The following is a 14,653-nucleotide window of genomic DNA, read 5'->3' as shown; positions in this document are numbered from 1 at the left end:
TTGACAGTTATTAGCCAACACAGCCTTTGTTTAATGCCACTCTCTGTGAAGACTGATGTGAGGGGCTGCCATGGCCTGTCATACACAGGACAATTCTGTGTTCCCTTCCTACAGTTCTATGAAGTCTGAATCCCAAGACTCATCCCAGAAAAGATACAGTGAATGAAACGAGTCTTCTAAGAAATGAATTTGGCAGAATTAACGAAAATCTTTCGAAGGTGTCTGACATCTGAAGGATTCATCCTTGAAATCACTGGTTAACTCCCAACTCAGCTGTATCTTAGACCAGATGGAACCAAACTGTAGGCCATCCAGACTCCGAGGAGGTCAGCCACACGTGAGAGGTGGGGCAGGGGGCTCTGCTCTAAGACACAGGCACAGGCATACAGCCTCTTACTGGAAAGATAGTATTAGGTCTTCCAAATAGAGCTGTCCCCACCCCTCCCCACAAACCTGTGGAAGTTGCTGAGCCTTTCCTAATGTCACCAGCACGATTTGTCCTCAAAGGTCTGGGCCTTGTTGCCCCCATGCTGTGGGCCATCTGTTCTTGGGTACTCTGGTAGAAGGTCTGGGCATGTTCTGGACTTGATGAATCAACAGGGAACCCACAGACTCTTCTGCCAGGAAGACTAGAGAAGCAGATCGTAAGACAGCCTTGCCCCAAGGTCTCAAGGCTTGACAGTTGGTTCTTACCCTGAACTGTAGGAAGTAAATGACAGACTTGCTTTGTGAGGTTCTGGGCCAGTCAGAAAAACACCCTCTGGGATGGAAGTTACAGCTGAATCAGGAAAAAGTTTCAAGCTGGCAGGAAGGGGTGGATCCAGGGGACAGTGAGCTTCCTGGATGATCTTCACTGTGGTGGTCAGGTTCTAGATGTGAACTTGAAGGAGGCCTCCACCAGCCTGAAGCTGGGCGCTATCTCAAGGCAGGATGCCTGCATCGCATGGTGAGAGGAAAGTCATTCTTGAGCTTTCTCCGGTGGCTGCTTACACAAAACCTTTATAAACAGAGAAGGCCTGGGTTGCTCTCTCCTTGTTCCGAAGTTCTAGGTCAGTGTCTGCTGTTGAGTCCCAGCATCTGACGTTAAAGCGTAGCTATCCAATTGATAACTGTTGACTTAAATATAATTGGCTAAAAATGAGTGTTAATCCCTTAATAGTTTCTGATTTGTTATTCTTGCAAATAGCAAGGTACTTTGGCATCCTTCTGTGCCTTTTAAAAAGCATTTTTGTTAAGTGTTCATATTTCCAGTGGTTTTCTTCTTATTTTCTCATACTCTTCATCTCGCTTCTCTTTGTACTACAAAAGCAACTAAAATATTCTAACTGACCCACAAAGGGTGGTGTTGAATTAGGCCTGGGGAAGTAATGACTGAACAAGCTTTTGTTTTAAGAAACAGGTTTATTAACTACAAGGGACTGTAGCTCAGATAACAGAGTGCCTGCCTAATGTGCATGAAGCCTGGATTCCATCCTCAACACCTGATCTGAGTGTGGTAGCACACACGTGTGTCTCCAGCATCCCGCCAGTGGAAGACTAGAGTGCAACATTATCCTCAGCTCCAAAGCTGCGTTTGAGGCCAGCCTGGTCTACAATGAGACCCTGCTTCAAAAGAGAAGTAATGATAAACAAATTCACACGTTATGCAGTGAGTCAATTTTCAGTGCCACAATGAAATTCCTGGGAAAAGAACTTAGGAGGATTTGTCTCTGTCAGCTCAGTTTCAGAGTTCTCAGCCCATCTGTAGTCTGCTCCATTGCTTTTGGGCCTGTGGTGAGGTGGAAACCATGGCAGGCAGAGGAGGTGGAACAGAGAGAGCTGCTTACCTTTTGGCCCCTGGGAAGCAGAGGCAGGAAGGGGTTGGAGACAGGATGTTGTTTCAAGGGTATGCACTTAGTGGCCCACTTTCTTGATCTAGGTGACGCTTCCTATATAACAAAACCGTATTATGAATCCATCATTCGATTAATCCATTGATTAAGTCAGAGTCTTCAGAATCCAAATCACTTCCCCAAAATTTGTAGTAGCAACTAAACCTTTAACACAAGAGCCTTTCAGATTTGAACCCTACAAGCGAAACAGCAGGTTCCCAAGCAGTTTTATGGTAGGAACTTGTAACATTTTGTCTGTTTTCTGAGACAGTATGTTTATGTAGCCATAGCTGGCCAAGAACTCAGAGAGATCTACAAGTGCTAGGATTAAAAGTATGATGGCCTGGCTCATAAAATACACTTTTTAAACGTGACTAGAAAAAAGTTAAAGCAACAGGCTTCGCTGGAGGTGGTGGCACACACCTTTAATCCCAGCACAAAGGAGAGGAGGCAGAGGCAGGTGAGTAGGAGGCTAGCCTGGTCTACAGTGCAAATTCTAAGGCAGTCAGAGCTACACAGAAAAACTGTCTTGAAAAACCCAAACCCAAACCAAACCAAACAAAAACAACAAACAGGCAAACAAACAAAAGCCCACAGTAGGTTTCATTTAGAGGAGAATTTGGAAACTGAGTGGAAGGGCAGAAACCCCAAGCCCACAATGGTGGGCTCAGGGGCTCCATAAATCCTCTCTACAATCTAGCTAAGAACCAACTATCATGTACCTATTTGGAAGGGTCCACCAAGATGCCAGTGGCAGGGTGCTCTTTAAGAACTTGCTGCAGGATCTTTCTGGAATAAGGCTTCTGCACCAGCACCAGAGTGAAGGGAGGAGAGGTACGGCCCCTTGGGCTGATGCCAGGAGAGTCCAGTTTGCATTTTTGAAGTAGAATAAGGTAGAAAATACCAATTATTAGAAACTGTCTTAATTGGTTTGTTTAGTGATTTACTTAAAGCACTGCTTGTACTGCCTATTTGCCAAGCCTGACTTCACTTGTTACCTGGAACAGGAAGATGTGGAGGAATGGCTGGGACAAAGGGCCATTGCCCTTAACAACCTGCTGACTGCCATGCTTCCATACAATCTTGCCTGCTTCACCCTGTGGTTTTAGAACATAAAATGAGAATACAGACTAGACCCGGAACTGAAGCCTTCTAGGGGCTATCCTACCACCAGTGGCATCTCTCTCCACTTTCACTGGCATCAGAGTGCTAATTCCAGAAAGATTCCTGTAACATTCACGTTGTTATGTCCTAAAGCCACAAGGTGGTGTGAACAAACAAGCGAGATTTTACATGGCGAGCAGCAGATTGTTTTTAAAAGCATACGTTAAAGCTGACTGGTGTAAACTTCTGAGATTTTACATGGCGACCAACAGGTTGTTTTTAAAAGCATATGTTAAAGCTGACAGGTGTAAACTTCTGTGGTCAGGCTGTTAAGGGCAATGGCCCATTATTTCAGCGATTTCTCCAGGTCATTCTGTTCCAGGTAGCAAGTGAAGCCATGCTTAGAAGTGAGTAGTACAATGCACACAGTACATCAAGTAAATCACTAAATAAACCAATAAATTACTGTCTAATAACTGGTATTTTTTACCAGATGCTTAATGTTGTCTACTGTTCAGAACATCTACTACTTACAAGTAAGTAGAACCAACAAATAGGAACTGGAATTATTCCAAACACTAAATCTCTAATGAATCTTAGGCATATTGATCTCATTGGTAGTGTTTCTGAGAAAGAGTGGATTGTTTCTAATTACTAGTAAGTGAAGAACCAAGGCCTAAAGAGGCCCAGTGATTTATCCAGTGTGGGGCAGGAAGGAGGGCAGGAAGGAGGGCAGGCCCTTCCTCATTTTCCAGTCTCTTTTCTCTTCCCACCTGAGCCTCTCTCCACTCTGCCATCTCTGAGTCAGAAGGATGGAGTGTTGGAGGCACCCGTGGCCTTGCATCTTGGACAGTGCCTTCCACTGGCTTGGTTTTTGTCTGGACTTGAGAGTAGAGGGAGCCAGTGGTGCAGACAGCATCCACATCCCTTTGCTGTACTGGAAATGAACACTGGTGTGCACTTAAAACACACAGAACTCTTGTCTCCAGCACTAGGGCCAGGAGCATCTGCACACTGTGAAAGTCTGCTGGTGGGTGGTTCCTCTCCATTCCTGTCACAAAGGCTGCAGGCCAGTCTACCACATTTTTGAGCATGGGACATTTTCTTGGGAATATCTAGGTCAGACTATAAAGTCTTCCAAGGACACTTCCTCCAGGCTGGCTCTGGCTTGCTCTGAAGTGGGTGGAAGGAGCAAAACACTGTCCAGGAGTTCTTGCCACATTGGGTAGGAGTGTAGTCTGGGATCCACTCCATCTACATTCTAATGTGACCTGGGGCGGGATGAGCCTGTTCATGCTCATCTAAGCCTGTGCCAGTGGTTCAGGCTCTAGGTGTGCATTCCGGGTCTGTGTCTGCGTGCGTGTGTGTGTGTGTGTGTGTGTGTGTGTGTGTGTGTGTGTGTGTGTGTGTGTGTGTGGGGGTCACACCACTGGCTCAGCTGTGAAGGCCCTGGAAAGTCACTAAGTGGATGGATCCCGAGAAAAGAGTGAGAGTATTTCTTCTGGTGTCTGGGTAGACTGGCCCTTGGTGGATATTCTGGTTTGGAGTCCTGGTCTCTGCTGGACTAACTGGCTCTGGGAGGCAGCCCCTGGTTCTGGATGTGCACTAGGAGGAGGTTCTTGGAAAGACCAGTAGAGAGCATCTGAAGGTCAGAGGAAGGGAGTTTGTGACTTACAAGCTGAGTTGGCTTCTCCAGGAGTTCTCTGTATCTCCTGAAGATAAAGCAGTGCCTTCCACTGGGGACCTCTTCCTTTCAGACCCTGGCCTTCTCTCTGCACCAAATACAGACAATTGTGCTACCAACCTCACTTCAAAAATGAGTTTAGAAGCATTTTAATTTAGTTGAGAAGCACTGCATCATTGGTAATATTTTAATGTTTAATAGCATTGGAAGGTAATTGACTAACTACACCTATAAAATGCCCAGAATTAGAACTAGGTAGCTTGGATATAGAGAGGTTGGCAAGTTAGAATGACAAAGGAAAGTGTGAGGTGCAGAAATGGTGGGTGACATTTATAACATTGAAGAACAAAACCATATGAACAGGTGCATGCCGGTGTATGTATTCACATTGAATACACACACATGTGTTTGCGATTTGAGCTTTTTGCTTATTAATTTGTTTGAGACAGAGTTTCACTATGGCTCATGCTGGCTTTGAACTTGGGATCTTCCCGCCTCAGCCTCCCAGCTGCTGAGATTAGAGGTATACACTTTTACAAGAAGGATGTGTGCCAAGCCATAGTGGTGCTCTCTGCAGAGTGGGGGCGAGGGGCAGTGGAGCATAGACAAGCTTTTCCTTTCTACAGAAAGGCACCCAGCACCACCCCCACCACTTTCCATGAGCACTGTTAAATAACCAGTAGAAAAGGAAGGAGGAATAGAGCAGAAACTTCACTGAAGTCTAGCCTGCTGCCTCCACCCCCAACAGATCCTTCCTGGAGTGGCAGACTTTATAGTTCCCAAGCCAGCCAGCATCATTCAAGCTCCAGTACCTGGTCTTCAAAGCAGTTCTCCACAGTCAGAAGACAGGGTGGCATTTCAGCTTACAAGAGTCTGAGCAGAGACTAAAGACAGTACAGTGGCTTGCTCAGGGTCTCTAGGAAGTGGTAACATGAAGAGTGGAAGGAACCCAGATCTTCCCAGTGCGCACTGCCCAGTCCTTCTGCTGCCTCCCTGAGGTAGTTAGAACAGATTCTCCAGGAGGCTTTGGACCCACTGGCCCCCCACCCCTACCTACATGTTTGGAGGGCTCGTCAACATCTTTCTGATCAGTGTGTATCTTCAGGCACTCATTCCTTTCTGAAGGAGGCATGCTTTAGAGTTAGAATTGCCAGTGGGCACAGGTACTCTCAGATGCACAGGCAGCCTCACTTCCCTGGACCTCACCTGTTCCCTAGATAAATGTGTCTAAGTCCTTGATATTAGAGGTGTGCTTGTGTGTGAATGTGCAGTAGAATAAATACAAAGTACTTGACAGTTGAAGCTGATTTTAGGCTTACAAATTGAACCACCACTTCTTTCTGGGAAGTTATAGTAACACCATCAAAATATCTGCAAAGGAGATGATGTTGATAGGGATCTGCAATTGCAGTAGACACAAGTTGTTGGGAAAGGCTTCATGAAGTTCAGAAACGGGCTAGCTCAGCTCAGTTGGTATTTACCTTAGTTTAATTTCGGTAGGTCCTGTGTCTAGGAACTTAGCTATTTCTTCCAGAGTTTCCAGTTTTTATAAATTTTCAAAGCAGTACCTGAAGGATCACATATATTTCATTGAAATCTATTATGTTCCCACCTTTCATCTCTAATTTTAAAATTTATTTATTTGTATGTATGCATGTATTTGGTGTCCACGGAGGCCAGAAGAGGGTGTGAGATCCTCTGGAACTGGAGTTACAGGCTCCTGGGCCATGTCCTACATAGATTCGGGGACCTGAATTCCAGCCCTCTGGAAGAACAGGAAGTACTTTTAACTCCTGAGGCATTTCCCCAGCCCCCAGTCTTTAATTTTAATTTGGGTCTTTTCTTTTGATTAGTTTGGCTAAAGGTTTGTTGATCTTATTTATCTTTTCAAAGGCCCAACTCTACACTTCATTTATTATTTGTATTACTCCTTTAGTCTCTATCAAAAATAATCAGGAGGAAGCCATGCCCAGTGTCAGACAGTGCCTGGACTTCAACTGTGGCTACTGAATTCATCAACACCAGGTTACCCAGGAAGTTGGCAAGATGTGCAGGAAGAGATGGGTAGACAGACAGACAGTGAATATAAGCAGAGATGCTAAGGCTCTGAAGGGAAACAGGAGAGGAGCTTCAGAGGGAACCTGGATAGAAGGGGGTTTTGTGATTTTGGGTCTTGATTTATTTTTTTCCATTTTGGAGTTTTAAAAGGTCAGAGGGGGTGTTATGAACTCTTTTTGGTCTGAACTGCTACCCGATTTTAGAACTACAAATAAAGCCAATTAAGACTAAAACTAAAACAGCAGTGGCAAGTCAAACCTCAAAGGCGAGAAAAGACATAGTACAGAAGACAGTGTTTGCAGAGAAGGTATGGAATGTGGGGGCCTGAGGGCTACTAGGGCAGGGCTGGTGTGAGACAGGGGGAGTTCAGATAGACATAGGAAATGGAAACAAAGCCAGGTCTCCATCCACCCACTCTGAGGAGACAGGCGAGCCTCTCATGTGAACCCCCCTCCTCCAGCAGAATTAGATGTATAGATAGCTAGACTTTTAGTTTTGATTTTAACAAATTAACAGGGCCGTTCATTTCAGAATTCAGCAATGCATGAATGGGCCTGCTACCCAATGCCCACCCACTCCTCCATCTCCATATGACAGGATAGATACCAAATTGTGGACTCTGTAAACCTAATAGGTTGAAAATGGTCTTCAGCACACTGTTAATAAACATTTATCTCATTGGGTAGTGGTGGCACATGCTTTTAACCCCAGCACCCAGGAGGCAGAGGCAGGCAGATCCCAGTAAGTTCAAGACCAGCTTGATCTACAGAGCTAGTTCCAGAACAGGCAGGGCTACACAAAGAAACCCTGCCTTGAGAAAACAATAAACAAACAAACAAACAAATAAATATCTCCAAAAGACTGAAACTTAGAGAACCTACAACTACCACTTTACTAAACTAGATAATCCCTAACTATACTCTAGATGTCTGTCCTTATACTCATCAAGTGTAGTCTTCACTTCTTATCAAGAAAACTTCTCTTTGCAACAGACAGAGACCATTACTGCCTGAAAACCACAACCAATCAAAATGCAGAGCTGTGGAACTCAGTCCCAATGGCTACATCTACAAAGCAATTCCCACACCTAAGGCTCAGGGAACATTGTGGAGACGGGGCAGAAAGAGTGTAAGAACTGCAGTGTTGAGGAGTTTGCAGTGAGACTGTTTCTCCTAGAAATGTCAGAAGCTACACCTGTCGAGTGTAGCCTTCCCGCCATCCTCCTGGGCCCTGTCACAGTTGCAGTCCCCAAATAACACACGGGATGCTATATTAATTATGAGGCTGTTGGCCGTTTGCTTGTTTCTTACTGGCTAGCTCTGACTTAAGTATTTAACCCATAATTGTTAATCTAAATATTTCTCTTACCGGAGAAAGGGTCCAGACCTCTTACTCCTATGGAGGCTACATTGTGTCTCCCTCTGCCTCTCTTTCCCAGAATCCTCCTTGACTCCTAGTCCCACCTATCTTGCTTCCCTATTGGCCAACAGTGCTTTATTCAAACCAATCAGACACATTTTTACAGAATGACATCTCCCAACATACACCCATAGTCGCACCAACATCACCCAAACATTAGCTGAACAAGGACAACGATAGATATGCCAAAGTGGATGGGGGAAAGCTCAAAAGGTCTCAACACCATCCAATGAATTATAGGCTGTCAGATGTTGATGGGCATCTTTAGTCCCAAAACCCAGGAGGCAGAGGCAGAGGACACCCAGGACAGCCAGGGCTACACAGAGAAAAACAGACTACAGGCAGCTAGGGAATGATGAAAAGTGGAAGACTCTTCCCTGGAGAAGAGCACACTCATTGGTACCCAATTCCAAAGGTCAGTCCTGAAAGCATACATGTAAGAAACACGATGCAGACTGAGCAGGTAGTGACAGTGTATATATGTATGTATACACATATGCATGTAAAAACAATTAATGGATGACGGGACTGTGAATTTGAAAGAGAGCAAGGAGGGTTGTATGGGAAGGTTAGGGGGAGAAGAGGGAAGGGAGAACTGATGTAATACAGTTATAATCTCAGAAAAGATTGAAGGTGAGCACTTTTTCTGAGGTGAGCATCTTTTTATATGCTTCAGAGTCACTGAGAACCTTTCCTGTGCTCTGCTGTGTCTCTTGTGTTCTCCTCTGTTGTTGCAGCTCTCAGCTGGGCTTTGTGGTTTGCTCAGGGATCACATGACCCAGTCAAAGTTAAAAACTACAGTGATAAAAGACATCTTATCCTAACCCAATACTCATGTAACCACATTGTATACATTTTTTATTACATCGTGTGTGTGTGTGTGTGTGTATGTGTGTGTGTGTGTGTAAATATATGTCTCTGTTCATACTGGAGGTCACAGGACAACTTTTCAGAGTATGTTTCCACCATGTTGGTTCCAGGATCAAACTTGGTTTGTCAGGCTTGGTGGCAAGAGCATTTACCCACTGGGTCATCTTGCTGACCTAAAGGTTTGTTGATGTTGTTACTTGTTTTGTATTTCTAGATTCTGAAACTGTATTAGGTTTAAATAATGAAGAACTATTCAAATATATATCTTTATGTACTTTTACAGGTTGAACACATTTTTTATTTTTAGTGTATACAGCCTTCTGCCTGCATGCCAGCAGAGGGCACCAGATCTCATTCAAGGTGGTTGTGAGCCAACATGTGGTTGCCAGGAATTGAACTCAGGACCTCTGGAAAAACAGTCAGTGCTCTTAACCACTGAGCCATCCTCCAGCCCCCGCTTGAACACATTTCTATAACTAGTATCAGATCAAGGAATGGATGTTTGAGGAAGTTCAGAAGTTGTCCTACGCTACCGTCTCGCCAGCAAGAACAACGCGGAACACTTAGGATCCTTCTGCAAAACAGCTTTAATGCGTCTTGAGAGCGAGAGCATAAGCTTACAGAGCAGAGACCCGGGGAGCAAAAAGCCCAACCCTTATATAGCTCAGCAGTCCCTGCCTCGGACGTGTCATCTCCTGACTGGCTCCTGCTCGTCAGCCCATATGACGCCACGGGAGAGGCAGAGAGTAAGGGATAGAAAAGTAGCAGGCACGTGCGCACCAAGGTTGTTTACTCCAACCGACAACGGATGTCGGCGCCATCTTGTAACGGAGAATGTGGGGGCGGCTCCCCACAAGAAGTCCCTTACCTCATCAACTTTTTCCAGCAGTGTTACTAATTGATCCCATTTTTCCACTTAAACCTGCCTGACGTTATCCCACAATTTTTTTTTTTTTTTTTGGTTTTTCGAGACAGGGTTTCTCTGTAGCTTTGGAGGCTGTCCTGGAACTCGCTCTGTAGACCAGGCTGGCCTCGAACTCACAGCGATCCGCCTGCCTCTGCCTCCCGAGTGCTGGGATTAAAGGCGTGCACCACCAACGCCAGGCATCACACAATTTAAACTGTAAAATCCAAATGACAGAGGTCAGCTAGTCACTCACCTGGGATCTTTCAAGCTTTGAAAGCCTTTAACAAGAGTAGCCGAGAAGCAGTCATCCCACGCCCTCTGCTGGCCAGAAGTAGCTATTAGGAAATGGTTTCCCTCCTACTGAAGATAATCCAGAAGCTCAGCTGTGGCCAATTTACCAGGAGCCAGGATAGGGGAACTGAGTCAGGTCGTTCATAACACATCACTATAGCAGTCCTTTCACTCCTTATTCTGGTCCCCAACACGAGGGAAGTGACTGCCTCAATAACAGAGTACGGCAGCTTTGGAACCTACAAAGGACAGCCAACCCCTACCTACCCAACCCTTGCCTATTCCCCCAAACAAGAGCATGTGGTGAAAAGCCCATTGCTCAGATCAAAGGCTGAAGGGACCAGCTGTCATTAGTGGTGATTCTAAAATGCAAATAAGCAGCTGGAAGTCTTTGCTGAGATGACTGAAGGATGGCTCCATAAGCTTGCTCATTCATTCAATACAAGGGCAGGCCTGTACCCAGAAACTCAGAATACAGCTGGTGAGGAAGACACATCTGGGTATTCAAGTTAGTTTGGTTTTTTCAACTTGACATAAGTTAAGAGTTATCTGGAAAGAGGAACCTCTACTGAGAGAAATGCCTCTATCAGACTGCCTATAGGCAAGCCTGTGGGACATTGTCTTGATTGATTGGGGAGGGCCCAAGCCAGTCAGTGCCATCCCTGAGCAAGTGATCCTGCTTGTAAGCAGTCTTCCTCCAGGGTCTGTTTCATTCTGCCTCCTGGCTCCTGATTTGAGTTCCTCCTTCCCTCAGTGAATAGTAACCTAGCCTTAGCAAACCAAATAAACCCTTTCTTCCCCAAGTCAGTTTTGATCATGGTGCTTTTATCACAGGATAGAAATCTATCCGACACTGGGCAAAAGGCTAAGAAGTAGCTGAAAGAGGCAGGCCCCTGAACCCGAGTGGAGTGTCACAGGAGTACTGGAGCTGGGGAGGGACCTAGAGTGGGCAGGTCACACCCATTTAGGGTAAGAACTGAAGGTTGTGGTCAGGACCCAGATCAAATCAGAAGGACCGACTCCATATATCTTGACTGGTGTTCTACATACCAGCTACCCACTGATGAACACAGAATGTATCCTTTCAGTAACTGACTTTTGCTTTCACCTGGAGTTCCTTATGGCCCAAACCAATACCCCACTTCTCAAGCCTGGTCCTCCTGGATTCCCTCAGTGAACTGGGTTACCTTCTGGCTTCAACTAGCCAGGAACTTGCTCAGCGCCGTTAAAGTCTAGTCCCTCCAGAACTCTCTCCAGCCTGTAGCCTTTATTCCTCCTAGCCTCACCATCTTCTCACCTGCTTTCTCAGGTGACACACACTACTAACTGGCACACTGCCACCATGGAAATAACTCGAGTCATTCCGGACAAAGTCCAGACTCTTCAACAGGATTCTTGCTCATGCTAGGCTGGCCTTGCCCACAACTGGCCTCATGGCTCCACTTCTCTTTGCCCAGGTAGGGCTGCCTTTCGAGACTCAGGAATACCTCTCCGAAGCACTGTCAAAGGCTGGGAGCCTTTCTACCATGCACAAATCACACTCACTATGCTTCTGGTTGTGTGGCTAAGGAGCCCATGAACTTATTTCTCAAGGGCTTCTGCCTAGCAGTGGCCAAGCAGCTGGTGCTCACTCAGTGAGGTCTGTGCAAGGAGTAAGACAAGAGGCCCCCTGCCAGACTGTGCAAACTGAAGTTTTCTTTGCTCTTCTAGTTTTGTCAGACGAATACTATATTATCTACCCCCCACCACACCACTACCACACTACTCTGGCAATAGGAAATATTTTCAGATAGTTGTTTAGATTAGATATTTAAATTGCCACAGTGAACATTTAGCATGTTTGGCAGGTAATTACCAAGTGCGAGGTTTGTAAAGACTTTAGGCCTTGGGGATACATCATATTTTCAACTCTAAATTATCTCTTCCCCCTTTTATTTCTGGCATCAAACTGAACTCGGGTTGTTGTGCATGCTGGACAGGTGCTCCACCACCGAGCTATCTCCCCAGCCCAAGTTATCATTTTAAAGACTCAACTTTTATTTGAGGTGCAATTAAGAAAAAAAAGACTTAATTAACAAGTAGTGATAAAGACAAGTCTTTGTCCTCAGGGTGGCTTCTATGTGAGCAATGGTAAATTTCTATAGTAAAAGTACACTGAAATGTCACAGAGGTTATTAGAGGAAAATGAGTAGTGAAAAGGAATTTGGGAGTGAAGGAGACTGTTGAAGTAGTTATGGAGGCCCCTCTGGGGAAAGGGTTTGAGCACAGACCTGAATGATGACATGAACTATGGGTAAAAAATGTTCTAGTACAGGTACATTTGAAGATTTGAAGAGAAAACCCTGGTAGGTTCAAGTCACACAAGGTAAGGACAGTTGAAGCAGTGTCCCAGATCTAGGCAGTCAACTTCCTCAAGTCCACGGAGGTGCTGTCCTGCATAGTTACGAGTGCATTGGGTACGGAAGTGGGAGGCTGCAAACAGTAACAGCTCAGGAGGGAGGAGTACCCGATTGTCCCTTACTTTCCAAGTACCCCAGGCAGGGTAAGGAGTCAGTTCCCAGGAAGTGTCTAAGTCAATGGAGTTGTGCTTACACAAAAACGTGTTCAGTACTTACAATCAATCACCCTAGGTGACCATAAGGTAAAGCAAAGTCTTCAGAACTGTACTGAGCATCTACAATCTCTCAAGGATTGTGTTCTGCTCTATAGGAACTCAGACCCAGAGATCCTCCTTCCTGGGGATCTGCAGAGAATTTACCGAACAATGCTTTGAAATGGTAGCTTAAAAACACCTACGTGGTCTTGATGCAAGTCAGCTGGCAACGTCTGAGGGAGAAATTCAATTTTCCTTTATCATTTATTATTTCCAGGTGTTAAGGAGAGCAGCTGTGGATGAACAGGTTTGTAATATATTGTAACACAATAAAAAAGAGAATCTTTTATTGTTCTTATCTGTTACTGGTGTGTGTGTGTGCCTGGTCACTCATGTGAAGAAAGGTTGCATCTTGATGGACCTGGTTCTCACCTTTCAATGGATGATTTCAGGGACCAGGCTTTGTGGCATGCCCTTACCCACAGAGCTCTCTTCCTAACCTATGAGCACTGTGTAAAACAGGACAGGTTAAGTTAATAAGGTAGGTTATCTTAGCTACCTGAATTCCATCTTCCCTATCTGTAAGATGTGTAAAATCAGTAATATTAAACTTGAGAAAATGCACATAACTGCTGATCACTACAGAGTAGCTACTGTTATTAGCACCACTGAGTTACAGGAAGGTTTGTTGTTTTTCATTGTGGATGAGTACTGTACAGAGAGAATTTAAGTGCATGTTTTATGTCTAACAGCCCTATGCGGATGTTCCTTCACTTATGAAGGGGATACATCCTCCTTAGCAGATCATTAGAGGACCACATTATAAGCCCCAAACACACTTAATACTGAACACCAGAGCACAGAAACAGAGCAGTGGGAACTCCAACTGGCCCCTGTGATTCCTGAGGTTGAATGGGAGCTGCGGCCCCTTCTGCTGGCTGGATAAGCTTGGAAAAACACCAAAAATTCAAAATCTGATGCAGTTCCCATCGAATGTAAAAGGCTTTCATATCATTATAAAGTTGAAATAACAGAAAGTCCTAAACTGGGCATGGATATGCCTGTGACTTCAGCACTGGAGAGGCTGAGGCTTAAGGATCTCAAGTTACAGGCCAGTCTGAGAAATACAGCAGGTCCAGGCTAAAAAAAAAGAAAAACCGGGCTGTCTGTCCAGCGAAGTGTTAGATTCCATCATCCGTGGTTGACTCTAGTTAAGCTGGACATACATTATCCTTTCAGTAGCCTGGCCAGCTAGCGCTCACATTTGTAAGAGGGCCCAGTGTGTGTTCCGGGGAAAACCCACTAGAGTTTAATTGCCAGAACTAACTCTACCTAGGAGAGCTGTCTTTTGGTCCAAAGATTTGAGAAGTGGAACTTGGGAGTGGCAGGCGAGTGGAAAGCCAGGCGATGGCGATGGGGGGGGGGGGGGGGCGGGGAAGGGCGGTGTTACAAAGCTCACACCTTGCCCGACTGCCATCCTAACAACTGTCAGAGCCTTCAAAAGGATCACAAAAATTAAAGACAGGTAAATTGCTTAATAGCGTAAGTTTATTTCCCACCAGATGCCCCCAAACTATACTTGGAACAAACAAACCCAAAATGCTTTGAGTGATACCGTTCAATTCCCAGAAGTAACCGAAGCCCAGAGAGGCAACAGCTGCTCGTAGTTATCAAGAAATACATCAAAAATGAAGGTATGGAAGGCTGAGTCGGATATTAAAGCGAGTTTCAGGCCAGCCTAACCTACACAGATGAGATCCTGTGTTTTATTATTTTTTTTTCGAGACAGGATTTCTCTGTAGCTTTGGAGACTGTCCTGGAATTCGCTTTGTAGACCAGGCTGGTCTCAAGCTCAC

This window comes from Mesocricetus auratus, unplaced genomic scaffold, assembly GCF_017639785.1.
Source record: "Mesocricetus auratus isolate SY011 unplaced genomic scaffold, BCM_Maur_2.0 Super-Scaffold_100028, whole genome shotgun sequence".
Taxonomy (NCBI): Eukaryota; Metazoa; Chordata; class Mammalia; order Rodentia; family Cricetidae; genus Mesocricetus; species Mesocricetus auratus.
Note: the sequence above shows the minus strand (reverse complement) of the source record.